The sequence below is a fragment of the Lissotriton helveticus genome, chromosome 3_1, assembly GCF_964261635.1.
Source record: "Lissotriton helveticus chromosome 3_1, aLisHel1.1, whole genome shotgun sequence".
Taxonomy (NCBI): Eukaryota; Metazoa; Chordata; class Amphibia; order Caudata; family Salamandridae; genus Lissotriton; species Lissotriton helveticus.
The window spans coordinates 97,088,336-97,114,432 of record NC_136061.1 but is presented as its reverse complement, the minus strand read 5'-3'; the positions used below and the strand labels follow the sequence as shown (position 1 = coordinate 97,114,432).

The window sequence follows — 26,097 nt, the reverse complement described above, 5'->3', positions numbered from 1 at the left end:
TATAATTTTTCTTCCAATACCGAGGCTCAATACTGTTAAATGATGAGACTGTCTGCTAAACTAATTGTATTGTATTTTGAACCCCTCGGGGGGGATAAAAATGACACATTCACTTATGATAGGTGCGGGCGGGCACTTGTGCATCAGTGACCATCACAACTTATGGTCAACTCACAGCGCGGCACATCTGACCAATAAGCATGCGATACCCAATCACTTAGATCACTATAATGACGATCTTTACCTCTTTTGGGTCGTGTAATCCCATTACCCACGTGCACATTAACTACCAATACGCGGCTCGTTTTCTTGACCATGTAAGCGATGTGTGTTCCCATTCTCACCTTCCCATACGCGAGTAAAGGAACGTTTAAGTCTAATTGAATTCGATAACATGCTCCTCTCAAATTCTCAGCCTCAAATTAAAAGTGTCTTACACCAGTAGACACTCGTCAATCCGTGACATCTATGTCCTTAACATTCTTCAATTGTGACGCCTTCTCGTTTTTTTGACATATAAACTACTCATTTAGCCCCCCTATCTTAGGCGGGTGCTAACATTACGAGTTCCTTTCTTGAGAAATTACTTTCCTTCTCCTTTTTTACTGAGACAACTTCTACACAGTACTAAATACATATATGTCTAGACACAATTGTGCCATTTAAAGATGGCGAACCCGTTTTTCCAGCCTACGGGCTACTTGGACATCTTTGATGTCTACTATTTTTCGTTTTTCTACTAAATAATCCCTCCCATCTGGTCACGTGTCCGTACAGAGAGACGGCGACCGGGAACCACAGGAGGAGGGATTCGGAAACACGGGTAACCGGCAACAAACTCTCGCTGTTACCACGGCTTTGTTCTCAAGCCCACGTTATTGGGCTGTCTATTTTCTAAAACGCGCTTTTGCTTGCCGTTTTTCAGCGCACCGCCTGTAGAGAGACGCACCCGTCTCTAGCGAGTCCTACGTAAGACGGATCCCCTCCCGGCTACCTCCTGATACACCAGGAGCCAGGTACTTCCTTACCACATTCATTTAGAGACTTAATTTTTCAAAAAGTAACAATATGTCTTTTTGTAACAATGCACTATTATGCGCTTGCAGCGGGTAAAAATCGATATACCATAAGTCAGGTACTTCCTATAGGTTGTACTCTATAGAGACTTAGACATTCAGAGACCTATCGCTTTAAAAATAAAAAAGAAATATTATGTCCTATTATGCACTTTAAGTGGCTATAACTTGACATACCAAAAGTCAGGTACCTCCTGTTAGGTTGTGCTTTATCAACCCAATTCCTCCAAGATAGCAATTCGTCCTTTCATGGAACATGACGCTATTTGTGCGCATTATTGTTTAAATATACTTGATTTATTCCCCTTTTTTCTCCCTATTTCTTTTTATGATCCCCTGTCACACAGAGTGAACAAACACAAAGATATGTGACATTTAATAGGCAGACTGCCATTGTGTAAGCACTTTCCTCGTGACTATCCCTAAGGAACTGACCGTTTCTGTGTAGTCACATTAGAACTGTGGTAAGGATACCTCATTTTTTGTCCGCCATCTATCTTACAGAATAGATGTCCTTCCCCCCTTTAGTTTGTTTTTTCTAATGATCCCCCTTTTTTTTTTATACTTCTCCCTTCAGTCTCTCTCCGACAAGTAACGTCCAATACATGGATAGTAGCCCAGACCTAACAACAAGCACCACGAACATACCAATTTTCAAGGTAAATAACCCATATACGCCGAGAGAGATTAGCATGTTTTATCCAATCACACAATTCTGAGCGTGCGCGGTAACGGATCGTTTTGCTTGCCCATTATCACTACGTATGAACACCATCGGCAAAATACGTTAATGTTACCGTTATAGTCCCTCACCTATACCACCACACAATAGCTCACCGATTTTGATTTTCAATTGCTTCACTACTGCATGTACCCTCGGAGTGCGAGATCACCGTGTACTTTGCTAAACATGATCACACACCTAAACGTTATGTGACTAGACCTCACGTCTTTGCACCATCACCCGGGGCAACCACTCACAGCCTTGGAGTGACACAATCACCAGTTCTGTTGACTTCACCACCAGAAGACACCATTGCGTGCGAACTCAGATGCACGCCACTACTGCATGTTGGATGCACCTTGTCACCATTTGCAGTATGTGACTACGGCATTACTGATTGTGTATATGTACTTCTTGTATCATCAGCCCTGAAGAGTCGTGTTGACTCAACTGTACACGACGAAACACGTGTCGGCTTTGCATTACATTACTTGAATCTGGAGAGAATAAACCAACGTTTTGCTGTATCAAGAACACACCAAAGAATCTGCTTCTGTCTCCTTGAATACTCATCAGTCATTGTACTGTTTGTAATACTTTCTGTAGTAGCGAGAGCACAATTGTATATATTTGTTTAGTCCCTTGACTTGTTTAGACGGTTAAGGGTGTTTTTCCGCCTGCTCTTCACGCACTACATTGCTACTTGTCAATCTACACCCTGTAACGTTTAACCGAGGCAGTGCGCCTGAGTGATCTGAATTTCTAAAAACCCCACTGAAGTGTTTCTTAGGTACCATCCTATCAAGGAAAACCGATCTAGATGTTTGATCGGAAAAACCTTGACTAGTAGGAAGGCTACAGGATGACTGGTTAACCCACAGAGTGCTTTCTCACATCTATAGACTCATTTGAGAAGGTGAGAAGATCAAAAGAGTGTGAGTAAAGTGCAGCGCTAAATTAAAGTTTGAAAAAAGTGGTGTTCTAAAAATGACTAAGGAGTACTTATCGCAACTTTTATTCATCAAGTCCCCTTGCCATTGTTAAAAAGCAGAATGTTGACGCTCAAGATATTCAAGGCGTCAACCACAGTGAAAGGTCGACATGTTTCTGCCCTCGCGAAGATCTAACTGATTCGGGGCATTCTTCAGGACCAAGCTATAAACAAATACAACTGCTGCTACGAAAGTGTAAAGTATAATGGTGCAAATTAGTGTTTAAAGTACAAATACTCCACCGGTAATGTCCAACTTGATTGGTTTTACGGGTACATTAACCGGAACCTGCAAAAGACAAGCATCATGTGTATGTCAAAACCATTGCTCCTAAACTGGACTCACTCTCAAACACACTGTACTAGCGTAAAAAGAACGCTTATGCATTTCTTATTTGTGTGGTGATACTCATAATTGGTTTATCACTTACCCATATCAATTGGGTGTTGCCCTCACCTCTACCTGGCTCATTACTCAGGGAAGGGGGCCCGCTCTAAAATAAGGACAAAAAAACACAGTCAGTGATATAAACGAATCACGACTATGGACGTCTTAATTATACTAAACTCTCTCATGACTAGGGCCAATGATCAGTACAGCACCACCGGTCTAATCCCAAGATAGGTACATATCTTTACAAAGGAGTTAGATCTCCACCTATCAAAAGGGTGGTATCCTCTCCCTAGCGAAAACCATTTCTACACATTAGACATCTTGGTGTCCTATACCCCCTCATTGAGGTATCCTAATGTTCAGTGAAGGTAAGTTAGCAGTATCTCAGGGAAGAATACAAGAAAGATATTACATGCAATCCCTGTTAAGCGTTCTATCCCCTGATAACACCTTCGGCGCTCACCTACTTCACCTATGCATATTACCGCCTTTGGGAGTCACCTATCCGTCGGTACCCCGGGCCGTCAGGAGTAATGTCCGGAGGTACCGACGCTCATTACTGGAGTGGTTTTATGTCGCCTGGCTGGCTCGTCAGCATCGCGGGGTCCTGTTAATGCAGGGCGTCCGCGGCTCAGCCTGCACTCGTAAAAACATGAACGCGCATGCGCGTCATTGCAAAGACTACTTCAGAACTACTAACCTTCACCGCGCATGCGCGGTGCACAGCACACTACGACGGACATGCTCAATGGGCGAAAAAGGATATTTTTCCGCTGGGCATGTTCCACTCTGAGCCAGTGCTCTCCTTGTTGCGTGTTGTGAAAACCATATGTATTTATCGACCTCATCTCTTTATCAGGGTCAAGCAGGGAAAGAATATCTCTAAATCACTTCAACCATGCCCAATACCTAACTATTTATCACAGAGACACTCACTACTCTGTGGTTAGAGTGGTTCTGATAGTGTGGGTTTATTAATCAAATATCCATGTTCTAACACTTGCCAATATCTCGAATCATAGGTGTTGGAAAAGTAATGAATGTCTAACCCTTACTCGACTAGCAGACTATTGATCATATAGTGATCATGAAATAGGCACTTTTATACCCAAAGGATATTATTGCTTTGTGTGGATACTATCGCAATTCATATACTTCAAGTGTCATATTTATATACCCAGGTGATATGTTAATTCTTCTCGTGTGGAGTGATGTTATGTTAGTTTACTGCCAGCCACGGAATCTCATCGTTAAGCCCGTCCACATCAGTGTGCAAACGGAACACCCAACGTTGTTCACGCTGTAAAAGGAATTTCTTGATATCCGTGATGTGAGTAGGAATAAATGGCTTCTCTAAAATCACCCAGTGTAATTCTGTATCAGAGTGTCCTGCCTCTAAATAATGATTGGTAAGTTTAGTGGCACTTCTTTGACACCGAATGGTGCTGCGGTGTTCAGAAATCCTCACCTTGATCTTCCTAGATGTCATCCCTACATACCTCTTTTTGCAGGGACACGTGATAAGGTATATGACCCTCTCAGTATTGCAGTTTGTGTGTTTGTTCAGGGTCCAGGGCCTAGTAGTGCCTATGTCTACTTCAGTCGTGTGGCAAGTTAGTGGACATACCGAACAGTTGCCACATGGGAAGTGACCTGTCACAGGTCGTAGGCCCCATATCCCTGGTTCAATGGGGTCAGTTTTTGATTCACGTGGTCTGGTATGTACCAATCGATCTTTGACATTCATGCTTCTCTTAAATGCAAAAAGCGGAGGGGGTAATGTCTTCCCTCCGATTTCCAGAATTTTCCAATGTTTCAGGATACTCTTCTTCAGGGCATTTGAATATCCTGAGAAGGTAGTTACACACGTCATCCTTTGTGTATCTGTCCCACCATCTGGTGTTGTTGTTCTGTGCTCCAGTAGCGCATCCCTGTTATTATTGGACGCTCTCTTTAATGAAGTCTTGATTGTCCTTTTCGGGTACTGCCGTTCCCGCAGTTGCCCAGAGAGTGCAGCTGCATGTTCCTTATATTTTGCATTGTCCGAACAGTTCCGCCTGACTCTCAAAAACTGTCCAAAGGGCAGATTTTCCCGAAGTGACTGGGGGTGATAACTCTGAAAGTGTAATAGGGAATTCCTCGCCATCGGCTTCCTATACAGTTCAGTATTCAGATGCCCATTCTGAGGGTAGATATTGACATCTAAAAATGGAAGATTATCCTTGGAGAATTCACAGGTGAAATTTAGAAATCTGTTCTGATAGTTCAGCCACTTGTGAAACTCATTTATGGTCTCAGCTGTTCCTCTCCAAATGACCAGAACGTCATCTATGTAACGTTTCCAGGTGACAATGTGGCCCAAAAATGGATTAGTGTTGCACAGTACATAGGTCTGCTCAAATTGATGGACATACAAGTTCGCCAGCGATGGGGCAAAAACACTGCCCATAGATGTACCGGACACTTGGAGGAACAGGTCTCTACCAAATTGGAAAAAATTCTCTTTCATGGCTAAAGAGGCACATGCCATGATAAAACTGATTGGAGTCATGCTGTTCAAATCAGTCTGTAGCAGAAGTGTTTCAATCACAGAGAGAGTTTCATCCTGTGGTATACACGTATACAAGGACTCCACGTCAAAAGATACAAGGAAGTCTCGGTCTTCATCAAACGGCATGGTTGTTAATGCACGTAACAGATCTTTAGTATCCTGTAAGTACGTTGGCATTTGACAACAGATGAGACCCAGGTCCTAGATAAAGGAGATGCATTTGAGACCAGACTAGAGCTGGCTGCTTTTTTTCGAAAAATCAGATTACGTGCTTTCTTCAAAAATGAGACGGCTAAGGATGATGATCAGACTAAAGATAAGAACACTGGTCTTCGCAGTAAGTCTACATTCAATCCGCCGCAGGGTCTCACTCCACCCGAGGTCCTGACTTTCGAAAAAGCAGTACTTAATGACACGGAACGGCTGTTTCATACAAACCATCAACAATATAATAATCTATCAAAACGTGAACACCTAGCACTATCAACTTTGGCTAATGACAAGTCAATTGTCATTAAACCCGCCGACAAGGGGGGAGCCACCGTGATCCTTGACACAGACACATACAACATCGAGTGCAGGAGACAGTTGGAGAATGAGAAATTCTATCGCCCTTTAAAAATGGACCCTACTCACAGGCTCAGTGCCACCATCAAGAGAATGGTACAAGAAGCAAAAGAGGAGGATTGGATCACGGACCAGGAAGCAGCTTATCTGGTTACCACATACCCGGTGGTTCCGTATTTCTACATCTTACCTAAGATACACAAAGGAGTTACACCTCCTCCTGGCAGGCCGATAATCTCGGGGATTGGCTCCTTATTGGAACCTCTGTCCACATTTGTAGACTTTTTCCTCAAACCTCTCGTGAAACAAATGCCAACGTACTTACAGGATACTAAAGATCTGTTACGTGCATTAACAACCATGCCGTTTGATGAAGACCGAGACTTCCTTGTATCTTTTGACGTGGAGTCCTTGTATACGTGTATACCACAGGATGAAACTCTCTCTGTGATTGAAACACTTCTGCTACAGACTGATTTGAACAGCATGACTCCAATCAGTTTTATCATGGCATGTGCCTCTATAGCCATGAAAGAGAATTTTTTCCAATTTGGTAGAGACCTGTTCCTCCAAGTGTCCGGTACATCTATGGGCAGTGTTTTTGCCCCATCGCTGGCGAACTTGTATGTCCATCAATTTGAGCAGACCTATGTACTGTGCAACACTAATCCATTTTTGGGCCACATTGTCACCTGGAAACGTTACATAGATGACGTTCTGGTCATTTGGAGAGGAACAGCTGAGACCATAAATGAGTTTCACAAGTGGCTGAACTATCAGAACAGATTTCTAAATTTCACCTGTGAATTCTCCAAGGATAATCTTCCATTTTTAGATGTCAATATCTACCCTCAGAATGGGCATCTGAATACTGAACTGTATAGGAAGCCGATGGCGAGGAATTCCCTATTACACTTTCAGAGTTATCACCCCCAGTCACTTCGGGAAAATCTGCCCTTTGGACAGTTTTTGAGAGTCAGGCGGAACTGTTCGGACAATGCAAAATATAAGGAACATGCAGCTGCACTCTCTGGGCAACTGCGGGAACGGCAGTACCCGAAAAGGACAATCAAGACTTCATTAAAGAGAGCGTCCAATAATAACAGGGATGCGCTACTGGAGCACAGAACAACAACACCAGATGGTGGGACAGATACACAAAGGATGACGTGTGTAACTACCTTCTCAGGATATTCAAATGCCCTGAAGAAGAGTATCCTGAAACATTGGAAAATTCTGGAAATCGGAGGGAAGACATTACCCCCTCCGCTTTTTGCATTTAAGAGAAGCATGAATGTCAAAGATCGATTGGTACATACCAGACCACGTGAATCAAAAACTGACCCCATTGAACCAGGGATATGGGGCCTACGACCTGTGGCAGGTCACTTCCCATGTGGCAACTGTTCGGTATGTCCACTAACTTGCCACACGACTGAAGTAGACATAGGCACTACTAGGCCCTGGACCCTGAACAAACACACAAACTGCAATACTGAGAGGGTCATATACCTTATCACGTGTCCCTGCAAAAAGAGGTATGTAGGGATGACATCTAGGAAGATCAAGGTGAGGATTTCTGAACACCGCAGCACCATTCGGTGTAAAAGAAGTGCCACTAAACTTACCAATCATTATTTAGAGGCAGGACACTCTGATACAGAATTACACTGGGTGATTTTAGAGAAGCCATTTATTCCTACTCACATCACGGATATCAAGAAATTCCTTTTACAGCGTGAACAACGTTGGGTGTTCCGTTTGCACACTGATGTGGACGGGCTTAACGATGAGATTCCGTGGCTGGCAGTAAACTAACATAACATCACTCCACACGAGAAGAATTAACATATCACCTGGGTATATAAATATGACACTTGAAGTATATGAATTGCGATAGTATCCACACAAAGCAATAATATCCTTTGGGTATAAAAGTGCCTATTTCATGATCACTATATGATCAATAGTCTGCTAGTCGAGTAAGGGTTAGACATTCATTACTTTTCCAACACCTATGATTCGAGATATTGGCAAGTGTTAGAACATGGATATTTGATTAATAAACCCACACTATCAGAACCACTCTAACCACAGAGTAGTGAGTGTCTCTGTGATAAATAGTTAGGTATTGGGCATGGTTGAAGTGATTTAGAGATATTCTTTCCCTGCTTGACCCTGATAAAGAGATGAGGTCGATAAATACATATGGTTTTCACAACACGCAACAAGGAGAGCACTGGCTCAGAGTGGAACATGCCCAGCGGAAAAATATCCTTTTTCTCCCATTGAGCATGTCCGTCGTAGTGTGCTGTGCACCGCGCATGCGCGGTGAAGGTTAGTAGTTCTGAAGTAGTCTTTGCAATGACGCGCATGCGCGTTCATGTTTTTACGAGTGCAGGCTGAGCCGCGGACGCCCTGCATTAACAGGACCCCGCGACGCTGACGAGCCAGCCAGGCGACATAAAACCACTCCAGTAATGAGCGTCGGTACCTCCGGACATTACTCCTGACGGCCCGGGGTACCGACGGATAGGTGAGTCCCAAAGGCGGTAATATGCATAGGTGAAGTAGGTGAGCGCCGAAGGTGTTATCAGGGGATAGAACGCTTAACAGGGATTGCATGTAATATCTTTCTTGTATTCTTCCCTGAGATACTGCTAACTTACCTTCACTGAACATTAGGATACCTCAATGAGGGGGTATAGGACACCAAGATGTCTAATGTGTAGAAATGGTTTTCGCTAGGGAGAGGATACCACCCTTTTGATAGGTGGAGATCTAACTCCTTTGTAAAGATATGTACCTATCTTGGGATTAGACCGGTGGTGCTGTACTGATCATTGGCCCTAGTCATGAGAGAGTTTAGTATAATTAAGACGTCCATAGTCGTGATTCGTTTATATCACTGACTGTGTTTTTTTGTCCTTATTTTAGAGCGGGGCCCCCTTCCCTGAGTAATGAGCCAGGTAGAGGTGAGGGCAACACCCAATTGATATGGGCAAGTGATAAACCAATTATGAGTATCACCACACAAATAAGAAATGCATAAGCGTTCTTTTTACGCTAGTACAGTGTGTTTGAGAGTGAGTCCAGTTTAGGAGCAATGGTTTTGACATACACATGATGCTTGTCTTTTGCAGGTTCCGGTTAATGTACCCGTAAAACCAATCAAGTTGGACATTACCGGTGGAGTATTTGTACTTTAAACACTAATTTGCACCATTATACTTTACACTTTCGTAGCAGCAGTTGTATTTGTTTATAGCTTGGTCCTGAAGAATGCCCCGAATCAGTTAGATCTTCGCGAGGGCAGAAACATGTCGACCTTTCACTGTGGTTGACGCCTTGAATATCTTGAGCGTCAACATTCTGCTTTTTAACAATGGCAAGGGGACTTGATGAATAAAAGTTGCGATAAGTACTCCTTAGTCATTTTTAGAACACCACTTTTTTCAAACTTTAATTTAGCGCTGCACTTTACTCACACTCTTTTGATCTTCTCACCTTCTCAAATGAGTCTATAGATGTGAGCAAGCACTCTGTGGGTTAACCAGTCATCCTGTAGCCTTCCTACTAGTCAAGGTTTTTCCGATCAAACATCTAGATCGGTTTTCCTTGATAGGATGGTACCTAAACCCAGATGATGAGACATCACTTTGGGTGATTGATGGGTCTTGGTATAAAGGATATCTCGCTCCCACTCCAACTGGTACCCTAGTTTTTGCTTCACTTGGCTGACTCACTTCTCTCTCACTCTCCTTGTGTAGACCCAGGGTGTTCTGTTTGAGTATTTAACAAAATCAGCCTTTTCTTCTTCCAGGTAAAGCGCCATAGTGCCCTTCCACCCAGTTCAGCTCATATGTGCAGGGCGTAGTTGGTAGTTTATTGAAGCTTCATGTAGCGCGAAGTTGGTCAGGGGACATTGGAGCTCTTTGCATGAGAAGCAGAATTTTTACATGAAAGCATACTTTTTTGATTTTATGGCAGGGGGGATTAACTGATTTGCCCAGAATCACAGGATGTTGAGCCAGCGCTGGGATTTGACCTCTGCATGCCATAAAAACAAAGCAAAAAGTATGCTTTCATGTAGAACTTGTGCTATGCATGTAAAGAGCTTTGATGTCCTCGGGTTGTGTTATTTAAAACTGCAAAGGACGACTGATAATGCACTGCACATATAAGCTGAGCTTGGCCAAAGGGAGTTAGTCGCTCTGAATGTCAATGGCGAGTCTATTCCAGTGCTGGGTTGCTGCTGAAGTCTTACACTCTTACAGAAATAGCGAGAGTTTCAATGTCGGGAGCTCCAACTGTCAGGCCACATCTCATTTCTGCTGAGCTGTCTGTTAGAGTATCACTGAAATAATGCTTACCAGTACCAGTCAGAGCACCTCAGACATGCCCCATTTGAAAGCCTGGTATTCAATAGCACTAGCGCCATAAGCATCTATATGTCAGAGCCTGACCCCAGCCACTGCTAGGAGTACAGGTACTATTCAGGCGCAAGGAGAAGTTCAGGGGAATACCCACAAGGGGAAAAAGCTGAGTAGTGCTGTTACAATCGGCACTGGGTTTAGAAGAAGACGGAGCAGCTGTTTAAAGCACTGTATTGGCAGGATATGCCCAGGAGTGGGTCCCTTGTTCACTCTGCCACTGGATTCAAGCTTATCTGGCTGATGAGGGGTGTTACCCCGAAATCGATCCCAGGATGCTTATTTCTGGTCCAGGGAAGACCTGGCTTGGCAGTTCTGGCTGGACTGTTTCCATGAGGGACAGGGTCAAGATTTATTTGCATATGGCTGGGTCTGAACTGGGGTGGCAATTGAGCTAAACAATGATGATGGGTTAAACACAGATCTGTGACTGGGGGTGAGTGAGTGAAAAGTTTCAGCCCTCCATCCATTATATCCTTGAGTTTGCACTGGCTTTCACCGTGCAGATTGCATCCAGCCAGCACTGCAAAGGGGGTAGGAGGGGCAGAGATCCCCATGGAGGCGGGTACAGTGAGTGACTGCATCTTACTGTAAGGATTGTCTGGACCCTCCTCCCTCCCTTTCAGAGGACATTCTCGGGGAGCGCACTGACTTGCACGCCTTCTGACAGCCTCTTTGCCTCTGCATCCGTGACACAGCGTGGGAGCGGAAGCCAAGTGTATCCCTCACTTGCATGGGGCTACATCCCTCTCTGCCCATCATTATATGACCTTGTAATATTACAGTGCCCCAGGGATCAATCAATTACATTTGAAGACGCTTCCCGGATCTAGCAGAAAGGTGTACCCTACTGTGGCAAGTGCAGGGCACTTAGCACTAGACCTCATTAAAGAGGAAAGCCTCAGCTTCTTTTTGAAGAAGGACTCAAAGGGCCAAATGTAAACTAACAGGCAGTGAGGTCCAGAGTTCAGCCGTAAGAAGGGAGAACGCTCTGTCGCCCTTTCAGGCTTTAAGGACTTTTGGGCCTTGTAGCAGCCTGAGAATGTTGGATCTTAAAGACCTGCACTGACGATAAGGTTTAAGTCTTTTTCTTAAGAAGGGAGCTCCTTGCAAGGCTAAAGATCTAACAGCCAAAACCAGAGCTTTGAATTGGATATGTTTAATCACCGGCAGCCACTGTAGGCGCTTCACATGAGGAGAAATGGACTGCAGGCGTGGAACATTCAGGCTCAGTCTTGCTGCAGAGCTCTGCACAATCTGCAACCTCAGAATCAAATAGGCCGGAAGGCCCAGATCTAGACTCTTACCAGAGTCCAGTCTAAAAGTTACAACCTTGTCAACAACAGTTGTTTGCGTATATTCAGGCAGTGGCGTAACAGAAGTTTATGGGGCCCCCCTGCAATGTACACGCAGGGGCCCCCACTTCGGATTTTATCCGGAGCGCTCAGACCTGAGTACTGTGCTGAGGGGGCCCCCTGCAGCTGGGTCCCCCAACCCGCACCGTGGGGGATGCAGGGGCCTATGTTACGCCCCTGTATTCAGGAACCAAACGCAATTTTTTTAAAGCATTTTAAGTATAGCAAAATACATCAATTTGCTGAATTTGGGTTAGAAAGGAAACATTAGAATCACAGTTTATTGCCAGGCTTCTAGCAATGAAGGCAGGTCCCAGGAGGAGGGCCGAGTTCATCTGGCAACCATCTTCTTGAATCAGGCAAGCACTAAGACCCAAAAATGAGAATTTCACTTTTATCTCAGTTTAATTTAAGAAAATGTGAATTCATCTCCCCCCCCCCCACTCCACATAAGCATTACTTAAAGGTTGAGAGGGCCTCATCTTTATGTTCCTCAAAACACAAAAGAAGTTGGGTGTCATCTGCATAAGATATTACTAATATGCCCGAAGATGCAATTGAACTTGGCCAATGGTTCCAAGTATTATTTAAATAGGGTAGCGCTGAAGGCTGATACCTGCTGTACTCCATAACCAAGCAGTTTCAAAGTAGATGTAAATGGAGGAAGATACACCACCGGTCCGGGCCGGCGTACGGAGGGTAGGTGCACACAGGCACAGATTGACCTGCAAAAACACTGTGAAACAACAATATTAACCTATTGGAGTATTTCTCCGCTTTCACAAAGGTTCGTCTGGAGGAGAAATAATTTATCTATTCATTGTGGTGCTCTAATAGGAGCCCAGCAATTCATGTACCTCCAACAGAGGGGGGTAGCATTCCATCCCCCTTCAGTCACACACTTTACAAACCACTCGACATTTGTCTTGTTAAGGTTTTCACACTGGTCCTGACGAAGCGCCCTGGATCATTCTGACCACGCCAGCGCGAAACATGTTGACCTGACTACATGTTACTTACGGTACATAAAATCCCCATATTGTAACCCACAACCGCCTTGTTTTTTTAGGATGACAGGGGAACCCATTTTTCACTATTAAAATTATTGCATTTTGGATACCCCTAGCCATTTTTATTCACTCACCACGTACACCATCACTTTATAGGACCACCTCCACATACCCGCACACATCTTACAGCTTTTCTCTTAAAAGATCTCCGCCAAAGCGACCCTTCAGGGGACCCGTTGGGCATTGCAGCACCGGCCCAACGAGGAGCACCGCCCGATGATGAAGCATGACATCCTTCGGGGTGTGTGACGGCAACAAGAGACAAAAAGTGTCTTTCCCCTCCCTCCCTTGGGTGCACACTGAGAGGGTCTAAAACCGAACCTAGTCTTTCCTCTCCTTCTTAAGGATTCCCATATTGGACTGACCACAGAACACTAGTCATAAATGACCTTCACCAAGACGATTGTGGCCCAGGCATGGAATCTATTTGGAGGTTTCTAGGGGTCGCAACTGCAACACCCAGACTCTAGGTTGTGACCCCTGGATGGTTGCTTGCGACCCCTGCATTCACAATGAAATCAGACTTTCTTAACTAACATGTTCCTTTGATGAAACTGCAATTTAGAGAAACGCGACTTCATTACTCAGTGGTTTTCCATCTCATTAAGGCTGTGAGTCAGGCTTCGTTCAGCGCAGTTGTTTGCGTGCGCCCGCTCTGCCAGTAGCAGAAATTGGGAACATTTAAGCTCCGCCCACTTTGGTTAACACATCCTCAACCCTGGAGTGCAAAATAGCTGGTTCCCTGACTCAACGTATTGCAGCTGTAACATGCACAAAGGGAGGCAAATGCCATTTAGATTGAGGTTGGCAAAGGCACTGGGTATCTGAAGCTGTAGCTGCAAGGTGTTTGCTTTGCCTAGTTTCAAAAACACCTTTGAAAAGTAAGTTTGACCGAAATAAAGCATGAATATCAATTTCAAATCCCACACTGCCTTATTATTTTGCTAATGTGGCACGCCTTCACCAATCACATAACTAGACACACAGGGCTGACATACTGAGGAGTGTGATTAATAACAATTAATACCAATACAGTCAATTCGGCCTCTGAATCCTGTTTTAGTACCAAAATCAGTCCTGTTAGCTGAAAAGTATAACCTGTTGTTAATATTGACATACGTCAACTGGTATTGTGGAAAATGTTACTTATTGAGTTCAGGCATTGATTAGAGCAACTAACGAAGCATTTGGGAATTATGACTCAATTTTGTTACTTACAAACGTGGACATTATTCTATTGGATGATGTATATCAAGACATTATTTCCTTGGATGATGTATATCAAGACACTATTCTATTGGATTATGTATATCAAGACATTATTCTATTGGAAGATGTATATCAAGACACTATTCTATTGGATTATGTATATCAAGACATTATTTCATTGGATGATGTATATCAAGACACTATTCTATTGGATTATGTATATCAAGACATTATTCTATTGGATGGTGTATATCAAGATATTATTCTATTGGATGATGTATATCATGGGAACACACAACCAAAGGCATGTGTGATGTGCACAAGTAACTCGGTTGAACTCTACAGCAGCAACAAGGGGAATGAAGCTTATCATCCACTCAACTGACTGCCAGAGGCGTGGCTTGCTCAATAAGAATGGGGTGGGTGGGGGAGCTTCAGATGTCTCAACAGTACCACTGAAATCTTGTTAAAACACACTATTGGAGAAGCAGGACTTAAGAAGCAGTGGAAAGAGGGAAGAGGGCAGATTGTTAGCGGCACTTAAAACACAACATTTTCCCACCGAATCCACATTTTTTAAGGCCTTCAAAACAGAGACAACAGTGAGTGTGTGTGAGTTTTGTCAGTGTGGGCATGCAAAAATCCAAGGTGAAATCCGACAGACACTTCAACATACCCAAATGAAAGCCCTTCTACCCAGCAAAAATGCCGAAAATTGCACAACACAGGGTGTAAAGAAAATTTCACCCAAGCATAAATCAAAATCAGTAGAGGACTCCTGCACAGCTTCTTTCTATGTGATGACTAAAAAAGTGGGTGCAGTGCCAAAGGCAGTAGATGGCAATCAGAAAAATTGATATAGAGGTTCATTTATTAGAACAAATAGCACTCCATACTTCACTGAGACCCTGATTAATATTACTGGTGGTATTTACCACACCTGATAAATAACAATACCATGAGGTACATTATGTATAGGGAGTAATAAATAGTTCCTGGTACATGTTTGCCGGGAATAGCATGTAGATTTGGTGTGTAATGCACCAAAATCCGCATGAGGCAGTAAATATTGCATGCTTTTCCCCTAATAAATTTTGGCAGGTTTTACCTCCCAAAATGCAACAAGGGTTGAGTCATTTAACGCATCCGATAATTATTGGATGCGGTAAATACCTTCCAACTTTTAATTCTGACCAGCGTAAACAGGGAATTAAGCATAGGTCAGAATACACCAACCTAGGCCCCTTAGCCCAATGCCCAAAACCAGGACATATTGTTTAGGGTCAAGGGCAACAAGTTTTCATATGTATTTTGTCCATGGGACAGGTAGGCACCAACCCCCTATAGAAACACCCTTTGGCTGCCAGTTTAAAGTACCACATTATCAAGGAAGGGCATTGTCTGCAGTTAAGTTAATATTTCTGTCCATATGTTAGTGCTGTTCAAATTTGTATTTATGGTTCATTCATGCAAACCCTTTATTATTAGGGTGAGCACGCCAAGTAAATGTTGTAAGCTCTGACTGCACTACTGACAGTGGTTCCAGTATAAAAAGGTGAGGACACATTTTCAAAGATTAGCAATATGAGGCAATGTAGAATGCTCCCAGAATGCTCTCTAATTAGATGCAAATATTTGCAGAAGTTTGAAAGCAAGATTGATGATTCTTTGCTTTCAAAATAAAATGTTCACAAAAAAATGCAAATAGGAAAAAACATTTTGCGAAAGTACTGTAAAATGTTAGGTAACATTTCTTTGCCGCATCATTTAGCAAAATGTGTTTATCTATGCTAGCATTTCCCCAAAAATCTTCATAATGGAAAATCACTGTAACCAGTTTCAATAAGATTATGGGAAACATAACAACAAACAAGCACTGGCAAAGCCAGTAGGTCTGAAACTGGTGGTCAGCCTTTTGGGCTTGTCAATGCGTGTCTTTTTTTATTTCATGGTTTTTGTAAAACCTTATTGGTGTGGGAGCTGACAGGGCCTCACCGTTATAAGGAACATTGGCAAAAGCAAAAATTACTTTTGGTCTCAAAAAGCATACATTTCCACAGTAGTTCCTGGCACTGAAACAAACTGCTCCTTGTGAAAGAGAAGAATGCTATCGCTCACAGTGAAGCCAGACGATGGAGAAGCAACATTTTAATAAACACAAAAGGTCATGGTTAACACCAGATTAGGGGTTCAATTATTAAAGAGAGTCTCAAAAGTGCACCCATGGTATAAGTACTTGGATTACGTGCAGATTTACGGCTTTTGTGAATTCACAAGAATTTACAAACGTAGGCCAAGAAATAGCACTTCTAGAAAATATGTGTCAACTGCATATAAGCATGAGCAAATATGCATGTGTAGATTTGCTCATGCGAAAATCTGTTGAGAGTTTGCTAGTTCACTTTCTCTCCAATCACATTTTCCCTAACCCAGGAATACTTTTTACATCTGCCATTGTCAAGAGTACATTTTAAACTTTTCTCAGTATGGGAAAAGATTAGAGAAATGTAGACTCAATAGGGCATTCCAACCCTTGCACTATTGCTTACCACTACCTTCAGCCCCGCCATATATAGATCTGCAAAAACATGTCAAAATAATGGAATTGGTAGTATTCAAATCCTACTATGGTATGATCCCTGGCGGATGTATGACATTACAAGGCATGGTTTTACCACGCATGCCTTTACATCACAGTTTTTACAACGCATGCTATTACAACGCATAGCGTTAAGGGGTGCTGGATAGTGAATAGTTTAATTTACTATTCCAACTCCAGTCCCCATGGATAGTAGGGAAGGTGTTGGATAGTAAATTAAATCTATTACTTATCCTAGAGCGCCCCCCAGCGCTATGCGTTGTAATGACATGCGTTGTAATAGTTGCGTCGTAAAGGCACTGCGTGGTAAAAGTTGCGTTGAAAAGGATGTTCCCCATCCCTGGCATAATCAGAGAGACTATATCAGATCTCTTTAATATAATGAGATTGCTGCCATAATTTGTCATTACATCACATGGCACAAAAGGGACAAGTAGATTTTGTTACAGAACAAATAGATTTATGAAGCATTGTGGCCCATGGACAAGTAGATCTTTTATTAAATTCCACACCCCTGTTGGTGGTAGGTACCTTTATTTCCAGGTGTGAGAAGCACAGGTGTGGTTTAAATAAGGAGGTAAATGTTGAGAACCATCATAGTGAAATTTTAAAAACATAGAACTCCTCCTATCCTAACATAACCCATGATTCCTGTACAATAGTAGCACGACAGCCAGAGATAGACATCGCACCCATACAACATGCAACCCAAACAAGAAAAGGAGGTATTGCAACAGCTCAATGGCCAATGATCGTAAATGTGGAACGCTAACCACTAAAAGCATCGCAGCCCCAAAGCCAACTAATGGTCAAAGGTCACCTATCTTTAAGGGTGGTAAAAGTATAGTCAATAAATCGAGTCCACAAAATAGTTAAACATGACCTCCATTAAAGTAGGAGAGGAAAATCAATCGGGAACACAAATAGCATCAAGTAGTAAATCATCTCAGAATCAGTAGAAGTTAGGCTCTATAGATGCATATAAAGGGTTTTTTCATCCTACATCCTTAATCTGACCAATCCAATAGGAACAGGTAACCAGAGATATTTTGTTTGCTAATGATAGTAGCCAGGTTCATGGCAACTCAACAATTAAAGGCTAATTGAACATTGTAAGGGTATCTAAACTTACATTACGCAGTCAGAGTTCCAATGGCAACAAAGTAGAGCTATGAGACAGGTAACGGATACCTCTATAAGAAAAGTGTGTGGTACTATGGAGCAGTACTTTGGACTACTCAGACACTGTTCTCCTGTTACTCACCGCGTTCTAAGATGGTCTAATACGATGTAACTGTCAGAACATCAAATGTTGTAGAAGTAATAAATAACTTTATATAATATCTTAGAAAAGTCATGATTTATTAAGATGGGGCATATTGTAACAAATTCTCTGATTTAAAATGCTTAGGTATGATTTCTTCTAAAGTTATTGATAGGGCTGTTCTTGTAAGAGTTTTTAAAACACAGCGGGGATTCAGACAAAAGCCTATTGACATGAAGGATATGAGGTGGAAAATTCAATAGTGATTCTGACACAATAAATATTTGTATTTTCAGCACCAACCCAGCTAATGTTTGTTTCAAATTCAAAAGCAGGAAGTAATTTAAATACTAGAATTGCTAATACCCTGCATTCTGTTCTTTTGTGGATGTTTGCAGCTGGCACTACGGATGAGCAGTTTCAAAGTGTTTGCAGAAATGTTTATATGGCATGTAGCTACAGCTTTGAGTCTCATAGGTGCACTCTTTAAACCATAAATTCAGTACTACATCGGAGAAATGGTAGAATTTGTTAATATATTGTTCCAATTTAGACAGCACATGGCCAAGTAGAGGTCTGTCCTTTCTTTGATACAACGATCTGCATCTATTCTGCTTGTTTTAGGCTAGAATCCTTCTTGGGAAAATCAGCTTTTCATCCTTCTGAATCTAATAAAATATGTTCTGTTGGGGAAGAGAACACGTCATCAACTTTAGTAGGATGGAGTGGATGGATCTTATTCATAACAAAAATAAGGACAAAAAGTTTTGCCAACCTTAAGAGATGGACACTTTTTCTTACCCAATTGGTTGATGTATAATGCACTGAATACTGTATGCAGTATACCTCAGAATCGTCTAAATCTGTATTTCTAAACCTTTCGAATTCTATGGGCCCCCCCTCAATCACTACTGGAATTAGATGCATTCTGTGTGCAGAGTGGCTCCTATAAGGAGATCCTATGCATGTGTACCACCCATGGTCAGCCTTTGATTAATGCTTATGCCATTATAAGTCCAAAGAGGCATATTGAGGTATGTCTGAATATCTACTGGCTCTACCTTTATATGTGGAGATTCTGACTGGTCTTTTGAGGCTGTATTTTGGTCTTTGAGTCGAAACCTCGGCATGCTATGGTTGTGCCTATACAAATTATGATTTGCATGCAATAGCTGAGCCTTGGGAATATAAGCCTATGCGGCAGCATTTGAAGCTGTCTAAAACGATTATGACTGTAGCTGATCAATTATGGCTGTTCCCTAGCCCATTCTGATGTCTTGTTGTGGCTGCACCCCTGAAACGTCATCACAATAGCCCAGTCAATATGTGTCTGATAACGAAAGTACACTTTTATCTACTTTAGCACACTTTTGTTGTTTTTCATTATCAGTTATTATCTTTTTTCTATTTCAATTACTTTCATTAATGACACCAGAGGCAATGGTTGCATGATCTCACTTCCTCTGACATCACCAATGACAAAGTTCAAATGATTTTGAAACCAAAGGTAGAGAGTAAGGACTTTTGGCCGGCGTCTGTGTCCCTAGTATATATACTTATAACCAAAAGAAGACGGCCAGGAGCTTTTGCTGTCTGATATGTAAGAAGTGTCGGCACCTTACAGGTTTATTAGTAAAACCCTCACACACCAACCTGGTTGGTGTCATGCTTCATCATCGGGTCCCAGCCAGGTAGCCGAATGCTACCTGGCTGTGCTGCGACACCTGGTTACAGTGGAGCTGGTTTTTGAGATGATGTGATGTGTGATTAAGTGAGTGTGATTAATATTACAATTAAAATTACCTCCAAAATGCTTCCTTGGTACTTTATTCGTGGAGCACTGGGGTAAGGTTAAAAAATTATCCTTTAGAGAGTGGACAATATATTCCAGACACTCTGTGTATCTGTGCTTATTATCAGTAGGTCGACATGTTTCAGCCAGGAGAAAAAATAGGGTGGGCTTTCTTCAGGACCTCTCCAAAAACCGTGCGTATAAGTGAAAAAGTGAGTGGTGAAAATTTACCACGTGTGTTGCATATTTTACACCCCCGCTAAGGGGTGCTTGTTATGCATCGAGGATTATCCAAGTTGAGTGTCCTCTCAAAAATGTAGATTGCCTGTAAAGGAAAATATCAATAAACCATTTTCAGTTTGGGAGCCTTTTGGGTAGGCAAGTTATCAGGCAACGTTATTCACGTGTCATTTATCACCAGTAATGGCTAGGTGATATCCGGTGTTCACTCACAATCGAAACGTGGATATCAACATGTACTGGTGGTAATAACTGGTGCTAAGTACTTGCCACTTTAGTCAAAAAATCGTGACACTCATTCAGAGACTTCATGCACATGGACACAATACAACATAAAGCTTGAATCTATTACGTGTTTGTGATCGCATTTTAAGCCATGTGTATTTATCTTGTGACTAAGTGCATTTGTGTTGTTAGTAGTGAACACTATTATTGAGCTGGCTCAATAATTTTAACCCGCCATCAATATAGTAGCATGTGTTAGAAAAGTAATTAACTCGAGGTGTGGTCTAACATGCACAATTGGAATACTTAAACATTGGTAGTTACGTTTATCCAGTTACAGAGTTTCTGATCTTGTCCCGGGGTTGTAGGAAATATATGGTTACATATATGGCCTCGTATGTTCGCTTTCTGTTAAAGTAAACGGGAGATGACCAAACCAAAGAGAAGTAAATTGAAGTAAGTAAATTGCTATGAGCGACCTGATTGAGCGTTATGCAAGTAACAATGGTATTACATTATTGCTATAACGGGTACTCCGAGGTAAAGGACCCCCGAGTGCCCCGACGATCTTACTTGGAACTTGCGAGGATCTCGCCGTGGCACCTACAGTCTGGACCTCGGAACAACGGCTGGTACACGCTTGTTGTTTGTGCAGCGGTATATGAGCCGCTGCAGCCGGGGCCGTTTCCGGGTAGGGCTGACGTCATCACGCTGAGTATGCGCGAGCACGGAAACGTGCATTGGGAACTAGACCGCCGACTTGGTAGCCAGCGTGATGGTCGTGGCATGTCTTGACGGCGCGTGGCCAATGGATACTGGCAATTCTGTTAGCAAATATGTGTTAACAACACTAAAGGCATTAGTGAGGTTTTGAGCTATGTATGTACAGTTCAGTTTTACAATGCAGTAAATCGGTTCTTGGGACTGATAACTCAGATCGTTTCCAGAGGGTTTTTAGGTAATGAATTTCATGTGACTGGTGATCATTACCAAAGGGTACATGGTTTTTAGGTAGTGAGTTACATGTGATAAAAACTAAATTATCCATAGTTCAGAGAATTCCATGGAATATTGTCGTTGAGTCCCTCAGTGTGTGTGGACAGATGATTATTATTATTATTATTATTATTAAGCGTTCTTATATAGCGCTCGATTACCCGTAGGCATCTCGGCGCTTGCCTTGGGAACCCGTCCTGGTTTTTCCCTGTGAGATACCCGTACTGGGCATCCCCAAGGTGAAAGCCAGGCATCCCGCCGCAGGGGGGCCGTAGTGGAGATTAAGCAAGCTAATGCCCAGAGCTGCAGAGTGTGAAACTGTGACTCGAGTAGGCACCGAAACGAGAATTATCGAGTCCGTGGATATTTGTGCTCAAGACCCTGCCGCGTCGGGAATTGAACCCTGGTCCCGGGTCTGACCTCGGCTTCAGGGTCTGCCGCCTCTAACCAGTGAGCCACACTTCTCCACGATAAATCCATCATTGCTCTTTGCCCAACAGATGTTGTTGGTGTTGTGTTGTAATTGTTCAATGACCACCCACTGCATGTCGTTTGGGGTATGGTTCATTTCTAGATAGTGGTTTGTCATGCGTGATATGGTGCGCTTGCAGCGGATGTTGCTCCTGTGTTCCACAATTCGGGTCTTAATTTTGCGACTCGTCATCCCAATATATCTCAGGCCACATCGGCAGGTTATTAGATAGATGACGTTTTGGGAATTGCAATTTGTGTATTTGCGCAAAGTCCATGTTTTACCAGTTTCAAGATGAGTGTTTTTGTAGTTAGTGTCAAGTGGCAAATGCTACAGTCCCCGCACTGATAATGTCCTGTGATCCTTGGTAGACCCCATGAACTGGTTAATGTGTTTTCTTCACGTTGGGGTTTTTTGGGTCTTGTGTGGACCAGAGTGTCTTTCAAGCTTCTTCCTTTACGGTAGGGGAACAACGGTTTTTCCCACTTGAGAGTTCCTGAGTTCAGTATTGACCAGTGCTTTGGACTATTTTAGATACTTGTTTCGACACTGGGTTGTAAGTTGTTACACACATTAGAGGGATAGAGTTGTCACCCTGGGATTTTGACTCTAACAGACCTTCTCGGTTTTGATTACGTGCTCTTTTTTCAGCTTTTTTCGTGATTTTCTCCGGGTACCCTCGTTTGCTGAGTTTGGAGGTTAGCAATTTGGCCTGGTTTTTGTAGTCCTGTACTGTGCTGCAATTTCTTCGAAGCCTTAGATATTGTCCGTAAGGGAGATTCTCCCTTAGGGGGCGAGGGTGAAAGCTGTTAAAATGTAGGAGTGAGTTCCTCGCTGTGGGCTTGAAGTGTGTCTTAGTCGATAGGCTGCCATTTTCGTGGGTGATGTCTAAATCCTGGAAGGTTATAATATTTCTGCTCACGGTGTTTGTAAATTTCAGATTTGGATCGCATGTGTTGATCCAATCTAGAAAGTTTGTAAGAGATTCATTGGAGCCTTTCCAGATCAGTATGACATCGTCGATGTATCGCTTGTAAAAAAGGATGTTCTCCTTGAGGTGTGGGTTAGACAGTAGGAATTTTTGTTCAAACCTGTACACGTAGAGTCCGGCCACACTGGGGCGAATGTACTCCCCATTGAAGTACCAAAGGTTTGCTGGTACTGTTGGCCTTCGAACTCGAAATAGTTGTGTTTCAGTGCCAGTTCAGCGAACTTAAGAACCAAATTTTTGGGGGTTTGGTAGTTCCATTCACTGTTGTCTAAAGCCATTCTTAACACTCCCAGTGTATCATCCTGGGGTAGGCTAGTATATAAGCTCTCTATATCCAGACTCACTAGGAAGCTTGTGTTGGGATTGAAAGCTAGATCTTGAATTTGTCCTAGCAGGTCTTTCGTGTCCCTCAAGTATGTGGTTGTATTTTGCACCAATGGTTTAAGGAAGAAATCGCAGAAGTTGGAGAGTGGCTCATTGGCCACACGTCAAGACACGCCACGACCATCACGCTGGCTACCAAGTCGGCGGTCTAGTTCCCAATGCACGTTTCCGTGCTCGCGCATACTCAGCATGATGACGTGAGCCCTACCCGGAAACGGCCCCGCCTGCAGCGGCTCATATACCGCTGCACAAACAACAAGCGCGTACCAGCAGTTGTTCCAGGGTGCAGACTGTAGGTGCCACGGCGAGATCCTCGCAAGTTCCAAGTAAGATCGTCTGGGCACTCGGGGGTCCTTTACCTCTGAGTACCCGTTATAGCAATAACGTAATACCATTGTTACTTGCATAACGCTCAATCAGGTCGCTCATAGCAATTTACTTACTTCAATTTACTTCTCTTTGGTTTGGTCATCTCCCGTTTACTTTAACCGAAAGCGAACACACGAGGCCATATATGTTCCCATATATTTCCCACAACCCCGGGACAAGATCAGAAACTCTGTAACTGGATAAACGTAACTACCAAGGGTTAAGTATTCCAATTGTGCATGTTAGACCACACCTCGAGTTAATTACTTTTCTAACACATGCTACTATATTGATGGCGGGTTAAAATTATTGACACAGCTCAATAATAGTGTTCACTACTAACAACACAAATGCACTTAGTCACAAGTTAAATACACATGGCTTAAAATGCGATCACAAACACGTAATAGATTCAAGCTTTATGTTGTATTGTGTCCATGTGCATGAAGTCTCTGAATGAGTGTCACGATTTTTTGACTAAAGTGGCAAGTACTTAGCACCAATTATTATCACCAGTACATGTCGATATCCACGTTTCGATTGTGAGTGAACACCAGATATCACCAAGCCATTACTGGTGATAAATGACACATGAATAACGTTGCCTGATAACTTGCCTACCCAAAAGGCTCCCAAACTGAAAATGGTTTATTGATATTTTCCTTTACAGGCAATCTACATTTTTGAGAGGACACTAAACTTGGATAGTCCTCGATGCATAACAAGCACCCCTTAGCGAGGGTGTAAAATATGCAACACACGTGGTAAATTTTCACCACTCACTTTTTCACTTATGCGCACGGTTTTTGGAGAGGTCCTGAAGAAAGCCCACCCTATTTTTTCTCCGGGCTGAAACATGTCGACCAACTGATAATAAACACAGATACACATAGTGTCTGGAATATATTATCCACTCTCTAAATCATAATTTTTTTACCTTACCCCAGTGATCCACGAATAAAGTACCAAGGAAGCATTTTGGAGGTACTTTTAATTGTAATATTAATCACACTCACTTAATCACACATCACATCATCTCAAAAACCAGCTCCACTGTAACCAGGCGTCGCAGCACAGCCAGGTAGCATTCGGCTACCTGGCTGGGACCCATTGATGAAGCATGACACCAACCAGGTTGGTGTGTGAGGGTTTTACTAACAAACCTGTAAGGTGCCGACACTTCTTACACATCAGACAGCAAAAGCTCTTGGCCGTCTTCTTTTGGTTAAAAGTTCAAATGATGTCACTTCCTGCGATGTCACTGTGGTCAAAGGGCAAGTGATGTCACTTCCACTTCCCCCTGGCATTTTGGTGCATTGACATCCATGAAGGCAGTCTCCACGGTTTGCCCTGTGGGCTCCTTGTATGTGGTCTGTCACACTCCTATGCAGCAATCAATCTAGGTGGTCTCAGAGTAAGAGTAGGATTTGAACACTCATATACCGTTCTTTAGGACCATACATGTATGCTTCTGCACCGGGCATAGAACTAGAAGAAAGACTATGATTGCAAGTTTCCCCTAAGAGCCTTCTCCAGTATAAAAACGAAAATCACCTTTTAGTACATTTGTTCTCTCTAAAAGTAGAAACAGTAATTCCCACCGAAATGAGCTAATACAGGTGCCGCGCTCTCTGGCTTTGACAAGTTATGTATTCACGTGCCAAGGCTTGCTGCCATCTTTTGTTAACGCACATAATCCAATCATTTTAGAAAGCTCTACAGAATATCCTGACTCATAAGACGAGGCAAGAATAGCACAGAGACAACGGGATAAATACCACACCGCACAATCTTCTCACAGTTTGGCACCGAAAAGACATCACCGAGGCAATGCAGCCCGGATGGTGCAGCCGCACACCTGCTTGATGACGTCTCTGCAGAAGTTAGGTACACTCTGACAGCTTCTCGTCCACGCTCCCTGCACACTGGCACACTGAGATCTTCAACAACGCATTTATTCTTTTTAATAAATAAAGTATCACAAATGATGTCGTTGCTTTCGATTACATTTATTATGTCAAGCCTTCGGATGTGTTTTTAATGAAGTTCAAATACAAATGTAAAAATATATTAGTAAGGTGTGTGAACATCTGTATGCAAAGCCTCTTGATAAGATTTCATGGGCACCACGGGCTTACCTACCCTTCTTGTTTCAGTTCCACCTGTTAAATGTTTTCAACCGTCAGAAACAATCATTGGGCACTTGCAAGCAACACTAATATGCCACGCAGAACTTTTAAATGACCTCATTCTGAATTTAAAAGGGGGTCAAGGGATGGAAGTAAAAAAAAAAAAAACAGAAACATGTGAGCAGCTAAATCATTTTTGGCCAGGCATAACACCCACCAATTTCCTAAGCTACCCACTGATGACTAACCCAGTTACCAAAGGTGCC

At 42.8% G+C, this 26,097-nt stretch overlaps 1 protein-coding gene across 1 annotated transcript in view; it reads right to left on the bottom strand.

Moving 5' to 3' along the window:
* Window positions 1–26,097, bottom strand: part of RAP1GAP2 (RAP1 GTPase activating protein 2) — a 941,171-nt gene that overhangs the window by 774,717 nt on the left and 140,357 nt on the right. The window lies entirely within an intron of this gene.